Source organism: Bidens hawaiensis, unplaced genomic scaffold (assembly GCF_021521415.1).
Source record: "Bidens hawaiensis isolate Kalapana, Puna unplaced genomic scaffold, B.hawaiensis_p1.1 tig00038204_1, whole genome shotgun sequence".
Classification (NCBI taxonomy): domain Eukaryota; kingdom Viridiplantae; phylum Streptophyta; class Magnoliopsida; order Asterales; family Asteraceae; genus Bidens; species Bidens hawaiensis.
The window spans coordinates 193,332-202,174 of NW_027496713.1; the positions used below are offsets into that span (position 1 = coordinate 193,332).

General features: G+C 37.3%; 1 pseudogene; it reads right to left on the reverse strand.

Moving 5' to 3' along the window:
• Positions 1-985: 985 nt before the first annotated feature.
• On the reverse strand, positions 986-4,032 carry LOC143590188 (receptor-like protein EIX2; annotated as a pseudogene).
• Positions 4,033-8,843: the final 4,811 nt, after the last annotated feature.

Below are 8,843 nucleotides of genomic sequence, written 5' to 3' on the forward strand. Positions count from 1 at the left end.
TCAATAAAAACATCGACGATAATTACCAAGATTAGTTCTTGTAGGGTCCCTAGTCTTACCCAGATCTCCACTTGCACCTCTTTGAGAGACCTGCGAGCCGATAATTGTAGAACAAATGTTAACACAGGTAATTAGGATAAATTACAAAGTTCCTGTACATTACATTTTTCAGTTTCAAATTTTATTTTACATAGTTGTTAGTGAATATTTTTTTTAATTTTCCATATTTATTAATATAAGTGTAGCATATTCTAGAAGTTTATGTGTCAACAACGTGATAAAAAATTACAAATTTTACATTAGGAAAAAGTGGGTAACTTACATTTCTTTTGCTTTACACCCAAGAGAAAGATTATCTAAGTGACGAGGATCCTATGAGAAAGAGAGTTTTGGTTTGCATTTGTGCCCACACGTCGCTGGCTTGCACACTGTGCAGGGCATGCTCGTAGGTGTTGGATTAAAAATATAGAGAGTAGTTTATCATGTATAGAATCGTTTTATGTTAACAACTTGAAGGATTTTTCTACAAAAATTCCACCAAATTTCTCAAATCATTTTCATTTCTAATACATCACTTTTAGCAAAGAAATGTCAGATTTAATATTTAAACACTTCTTACCTCGTTGCAAACTCCTTTTAAGGAGACTCGAACCAATAACGGATAGTTATGTAAATAGTAATCAATTATAATAGTTATTATGCAACTCTCAGTGGTATATAATTGTTTGGTCGTGTGTGTGATTTTACCTAATTTTGCAACTAGCATCCTGAAATTGTTTGCAAATTGATGACAGGAACTTCATGGTTTTTTATTAATACTTAAGTCAATTTGAAGAATATAAATTATATATTTAAACGTTTTTCAAAAGTTACTTCAAATCAATTTGAGAAGAGCTGGTTGGGCTTTTTTTTCAAAATCTTTTCGAGCATCAGATTTTAATTCGCACTCGTAAACAAAGAACGCAATTGAAAAGGAAAATTTAGGTTAAGACTTACGTAGGAATAGGAGAAAGACGAAATTTTGAAGCTTGAACAAGATTTCTTCAAGAAATTGATAATATGCAATTCTCCATCGTCTGCTTAATAACAACGGGGCAAGGATGATCCAAAAACCAACAACCAATCCAACAAGTGCAAGTATCACTAGGATCCAATCAATGTGATTAGATTCATCATGTCCGTAGGTAGTCGCTTTGGGATCACCAATATTTTGTAAACACACAGGAAGAGGATCCCCACAAAGCGAATTCCCAGTGAAACTCAGCTCGCTGAATGTTTGAAGTTGACGGCCTGTCGGGATTCTTCCTACAAGATTGTTGTACGATACATTCAACCAGTTCAAAGCAGTTAACTGTGACAGGCTGAAAGGAATATTTCCATCAAGATGGTTCATTGATAGATCTAAGGCTTCAAGCTTTCCAACATGACTGAACGAGTTGGGAATTCTTCCAGTTAGATCATTGTGTGACAGGTTGATGAACCTTAAGCCCAAAAGTCCAACAAGTTCATCAGGAATTGACCCCGAAAATTTGTTATCAGAAAGGTCTAATAATGTCACTAGATAAAGTATGGTGTTGTATGTATAAGTTATTCCCTTAGTCACCAATGATGCGCTGATTATTTGGTAATCAGGTGTGGTGCTATTTGCAAAGAATCCATCAAAAAAAAAGTCGGACTTCCAGACATGACAGAGAAGTTTGCAAAGCAAGTCGGTAGGTTCCCAGAAAAGTTATTATGAGCAAGATCCAAAATCTGAAGATACCTGAGATGACATAATTCATCAGGGATTTTACCTTCAAATTTGTTAGAATGAAGACTTAGAAGTCTCATACTTGTATTATTTCTCTGTATTGATGTTGGTATTTTTCCCATTAGTTTATTTTGCGCAAGCTCAATGATTACCAGGCTGATGGAATTCAGTAGCCAGAGAGGTAATCCACCAGATAGTCTGTTATCATCCATATCTAGTGACCGTAAGGTAGAAATATTTCCTAAAGATGATGGGATTATACCAGAGAATTGGTTTTTCTCTAGGTTCAGAATGACTAGAGATTGCCAATTCATCCAACAATCTGAGATAACACCTGACATTTTATTGTTTGCTAGATTAAGAACTCTTAATTGCGGATCTTGAATGCCGTAACACAAAAAGTGTTCTAAAGATCCTGAGAGAATATTGTTTGAAAGATCCAGGAAATTTGCTGCACTGAAATTACCACGTAAAGTACCATCTATCAACTTTCCTTGAAGGTTGTTGTTAGACATGTTCAGGTAATACAGACTAGGGAATGCAGTCCAAATCCAATTGGGGATGGTGCCTGATATGTTTGCGTTGGCTACATCTAATTCTTCTAAGTCCGTTTGCGTCCGAATCCATGAAGGAAATTCAGGGCCTAAACTGCAAGAACCTGCTCTAAGCACTTTGAGTTTGAAACGTGGAATCCAATTGTTAGCATTTAACTTGATCACCAACTTGTTATCCGCAACCCACAAATATTTCAACGTTGTCAGATTGGCAAAGTGGGTTGTAGTCAGAATACTCGTAAATGAATTGTGATCAAGGTGGAGAGAAGATAGTTTACCGAGTCGGCCGATGCTTTCAGGAAGACTTCCATTCAAATTGTTGTACGAAAGATCCAATGATTCCAATGATGATAAGCCACCAATCGTATATGGGATTGAACCTGATAGCTGATTTATACTGATGTCTAACGTCTGTAGGAGTGACAAACTTCCTAAAGAATACGGAACAGTCCTTGTTAAGTTATTGTTACCAAGATCAATATGGATCAGATTTTTCAATTTTCCTATTCTTTTTGGTAGTTGGCCACTTAGATGATTATTACGAAAAGCTAATAATTTCACGTTAGGTGACTCACATTCACTAAATTTTTCAAGAATCTCTGACACATCACCTGAAAATTTGTTATTTTGCAAATCAAGGGTAGTGATGTTGCAAAGATTACTTAATGATGTTGGTATCTCCTCAACAATCCGATTGTAAGATAAGTCAATGTGCTCAATTGAAAACAAGTTGTGCAGGTAGCCTAAAATTGGTGAATAAATATCACAGTGGCTAACATCAAGAAAACGAAGATGATGTAGGCTAGACAATCCATTCAATGGCAAAGAATTCACAAAATGGTTACTAGACACACGAAGAGTCCTTAAAGAAGGCATTCTATGGAAACCGCCATGAGTTCCAGGATTTACACCTCTAAAAGAGCAATCAGTCAAATCTAACAAAACTAAATTGCCTAGGCTGAAAATCCACTCATGAATCAAACAGCCAAAGTAGTTATATGAAAGATCAAGGACAATAAGGGACGTAAAACTAACTGTAGTTGGATTACTAGGTAGCCGACCTAACAAACAATCAGAAAAGCGAAGCTCTAGCAAAGAAGTGAGGTTGCTGATTGCCGGAAACCAATCTGAAGCTTCTTCGAGCATGATGCCACTCATATCCAAGTGTTGAAGCACTTCAAGATTATTTAGCCAAATTAAGCTTTTAGAATATGGTACTAGAAATTCATCTTGAGAAAGATCAAGCACACGCAATGTTGATAGATTTCCAAGTTGGTGGGGAATTTCCCCTTGGAATCCCGAGTATGAGAGGTTAAGATATACAAGATTTTGGAAAGAACCGATGAATGCTGGGATCGATTTGAACCAAAAAAAGTTGCAGCTCAAGTCGAGGTGTCTGAGCTGTACCAGTTGGATAATTGATGGACTTATGGTTCCTTCTAGTACTTGTTTGTGCCCTCCAAGGCGAATCTCGTGTACATGACCGGTGATATTGTCGCAAACCACGCCGAACCAACTGCAACAGTCTTTGCCTACCCATGAAGTTAGATGGTTTGCATGGTCAGTGAGATTGTTCTTGAGATCAACAAGAGCCGATCGCTCAGTGGGTATACATAACACAGGATCTGAACTTTGATTACAAAAACAGATGCAGCAAAGTGATAAAACCAAGAGAAACCATAAGAAAGAGTTGGGAAAAGATGAAGGAAGAAGTGTGAGAGATTTCATTGCAGTGATGATGAAAGGATAGTGTGATGAGGTATAAATTCAATTATTATTGTCAGTGGAAGACTTTTAAGAAAAAGAAATGCTCATTTTAAAAAAATAAATTAAAAGAAAAAAACAACTAGAAAAGATCCGTTGTCCAATTGTTAGATAACGCAACTAAAGTTCTTTTCAGGACTTATGAAAAGAAAAAAAAGTCTTTATGATGTCCACTTTCACACAAATAAGACAACATGAACTTTTATGGTTGAAAATAGGACTTAAGTAGAAATTTTAGGCATTTCTTACATGAAATTTTAATTGCTTTTGAGTAACCACACCAATAACTTTATGTCGGAAATACGTCGATAATAGTTGTAAACGACCATAACACGGCGGTGGTCGGGTGATAACATGACGTCCATCGGATTCCTAACAGACGTTAGCAACATATTACCAGCCAACAGCCCTTTCACGACAATTATAAAACGGATTTAAAATAAATAAAATAACATTGATCGTTTTACCAACCAAAATAAAGTAACACAGAAATTTTACCAACATTAACATTAATGTTGACTCTCCGTCACATAACCCGGATTTTATCAACTATTGAGTCTTTTTTTCTTTTAAAAATTGTCTATTTGATGAGTTTGTAATTTGGGATTAGTTCCTGTAACGTAATGAACATCATCAACACCGACTAAATTCATGTCAACTTGCCGTCTCAAAGTGCGAATTTTATCAACTTCTGGGTTTTACTGACCCAAATAAATATTGGTTTAAATATGCAATATTTTTATCATAAGTTATGTGAGTAGCGTTACTTTTTTTGTGTGTTTTGTTTAAAATATGCTAATTATCGAATTTATTTTATAAATTTAGTTCCGCTACTGTTAAAAATTTAACTGTTACAAACATATATACTACCGAATTCGCGTCAAATCGCAATCAGAACATCCAGGTTTTACCGACCTAATAAACGTATCATGTTAAATTTCTTTCATCATAAGCTATACTAGTGCTACTACTACTACGGTTGTTTACTAGCTAATTTATTTTTTTTTTGGATTTATGCTAGTGTCGTAACAAATCTAACCGATACCGATATAATTTGTGTCACCTTAATTATAAGTTTTACGTGTGCTGATACTATTTTGGACGTTACAAAACTATTTTCTGGATTTAGTGTTGGTACCGTAACGACTTTAACCGGTACCAATCTAATTCAATTAGCTGCGCCGTCGCAATGCGGTGTGTTTTGTAACCTAGTTCAGTTTTAATTATTATTATTATTATTATTATTATTATTAAATTTTTAGGTATAATATTATAATACTAAGAGTTTTAGTTAATATGTTTTAGTACCATAATTTTATTATTGGTTAGTATCAATACTATAATACTATACTATTGCAATTATATTTTATATTAGCTTTTTATATTGTATATATATTATTATGATTAATTTTATATTTGTTATTATTAATTAAACATATATTTATTTTGGTTGAATAAAATTATTATTATAGTGTTATAACATTTGTTTAATTAAATAAATTAGTTTTAGATTAGGTGTGATTGGAAGTAAATACATTTCACTTCAATTTATTTGATTAAATAATTAAAAGCTGGTTTTAGATTAGGTGTGATTGAAAGTTAATACATTACAAGTTGAAGTGTGTTGTAAGAGGGAGAGGAATCATAATTTTGTATTCACTTTTGGGTTTAAATACATATAGTCTTCAAAATTAGGAAGTCGTATGAAAGGTATCAAACGAACTCTGATTCAACTCAAATTAGAGGTGTTGAAACCGTTTCGTTGAACTCTACAATATTAGGGTTTTTTTTCATTGTTCAATTTCTATTTTAGATTTTAGAATTTTTGTGTTTAGATCTTTGTGTTTATTTCTTATTGTGTTTTTTTTTTGTATATTTTTGTCATTTTGTCTTTCTTATTTGACATTGTGTATTTTCTCCTCGACAATGTATTATATTTCTCAGCATTGTGTTATGCTTTGCCCAACATTATATTATATTTTGTGATTCATCAGATGTTATATTTAAGATGTAAGTGGGTTAAGTAGGTCTTTTATGAAAGGACTCACCTTATAAAACATACATGTTTTTCATTAATGTTGACTTGTTTAACAAAACAAATAAAATATAAAAGAAATCAACCCGAACACAAAATGTATACTTTATATTTTAACATTAAAGAGTTATCAACCTGAATACGAATAAACATGATATGAATGACATCATATTATACTATATATGAAAGCAAAGTGAATTGCTACAGTACCAAGGCTATCTTTGGAATTTCACGACAGCTATAGTATATGGGGTAGTTTCGGAATTTCAAGTTTAGCACGTGTCAGTGTGTCTTGCTTATTGCCCTGCAACATCAACATTGCTTTCTAGAAAACACAGATGTAAAAGAAAGAAATCCAAAGGAACATCAGCGCCGATGACCTGGCTAGGGTTTTGCTAGCTTCACTAGCGACAAGCTATGGTTTTGCTACCCCTTTTTCCAGCAGCTGAACCACCACTACCATAATCGGTAAGTGGAATCAACGGGTTTGTTAATTTGAAAACTGGAAGCAGGTGTTAGTTAAGTTGAGTGATGAACGACGAACAGAGGCATACAAGTGATGAAGTGATTTAAATTTGACGAATTAGATTTCATATTTACCGACCAGCTCATGCTTATTGCAAAATAAAAATCTCCCAAAACCCTAGGTTAATGTGTGTGATTTGAAACTCAAATTGACGGCCTGCGAATCAAATAGAGTAAATCTATTGTTGTGTCAGCATCTCAGTTTCGTTGAAAGGTCGAGTTGTAGGTCAACTTTAACTCTTTAAATTGCTTTTACTGTTGTTTTTGATTCATGGTTCAAGGTTTATTGGACTTGAGTATTTTTCTATTCTCCCGGTCGATTTCGGTAATATATTACTATAGAGGGAGGGTAGCAAAGCTACCCGCGGATCGTCAAAGACATCCGCCACCCGCGGATCCATCAACCAACATCTGGGGAAATACCCGATCGGACTATCCAGTTTGATTTAGTGTTTCTTCATTGGCGCCATCCGGTTTTAGCTAGATACACGGTTTTTTCGATTCACTGTGGTCTGAAGATGAGTCAGAACCAACAGCCATCTGCTGCTCCGGCAAGATCCCGTCATACTGAAATTATGGACGAATCAGTTCATGAAGGACAGGTGTCGGAGGAACCTCGCCGGGGCACCAGAACTCCGGTCTTCGAAAATAGGACCAGAGAAGTTCCAAGGTTTGACGACTTTGCACAATGCAGGAACACCAGAACCCCGGTCCGGGATGACCGGACCGGAGAGTTCCCAAGGCAAAGAGTCACCGAGATACAATGGACCACTCAAACTCCGGCTCTAGAAGACGGAGCTGGAGAGTTTCCCGGATATGATGGGGATGAAACAAGAGCTTATCAGGCTTGATATGGTAAAAGCATTCTCACCCCAGAAGAGTGGTACCAACAGGAGAAACATCGGCTGAAAGAAGAGTATGAGCGAAGAGTGAGCCGAGATCAGGTCCAAGCTAGGACGCTGACATACGACTCGCCATCTCCGCCTCCGCCACCAGTACGACGCACTCAAGATCTAGAGTTGGAAGACAACTCTCGATCAGCTGGTCGTTCACTGGTAAAAAGCCGCAATAAAAGTTATCACACCCAGCGTACTCTATCCCACAGAACTCCACGGGATACTCGACAGAGAGAAACGTTTAAAGAGGAAGATTACGCGAGTGATGGTAGTTGGGACAATGGCAGGGAAACCTCCAGCCGTCCCAAACCGTTAGTCAAACATGCTGAGTACTTCAGCGATGTGGAGGAAGACTTCACCAAGCCATACCGCCCCGCTGCGTTCGCGGAAAAGTCGAAGTTCATTCCGCGGATAGCAACCGCTCCTTTCCCAACCAACATCAAGATCCCGAGCAATTTGGGAAAATACAATGGGATGACTGATCCGAGGGATCACCTGTTGAACTTCACAGCGATTGGGCGAGTAAGCGGATGGACCCTGCCCTGTTGGTGTCATATGTTCGCATTGACACTAACAGGAGCAGCCAGAGAATGGTTTGAGAAACTACCGGACGGTCAAATTAGCAGCTGGGACGACCTGGTAGTGAAATTTTTGCAACACTTCAGTCAGCAGCGTAAACATACCAGAGATGCGTCGGAAATCCTGAGTGTTATCCGACGAGATAATGAATCACTGGAAAACTTTATCACCAGGTTCAATAACGAGAGCTTGAATATTGGTGGAATCAGTGAAGACATGCTGCGGGGAGCGTTCCGAGTAAACGCAAGGAGCCCTGAGATGGTCAGATGTTTGACAGGCCGGGATGGCATGCCCCAGACTTGGGACGCGATCATTTCCGCGGCCAAAGTTTTCGCGGCTACGGAAAATTGTTAAGGCGAGAGGCGCCCAAACAACAAACAAGATCCGAGACACGGAATGCTCAGCCAAAAGAGAAGGGTTCAATATGGTCAAGGATTCAGCCCCTGGAAAGCTCACCCAAGTAGTTTGATGCCATGTCACTGATCGGGCAGAAACAAAAATATAGAATTTCGGGCAAATCCGACTGGCAGCGTTGGACCCCCTTGAAGAAAACCCCGTCCAAAATCTTAACAACAGAAAACATCAAATTCAGGAAACCTCAACCGTTGGTCAAGCGAGTAAACCTGAATCCGAACAAGCATTGCATGTTCCAGGAGGACATCGGACATGACACGAATGAGTGCATAAGCTTGAAAAATGAGATCGAGTCCGCTCTCAAGTCTCGAAAACTTGATCATCTG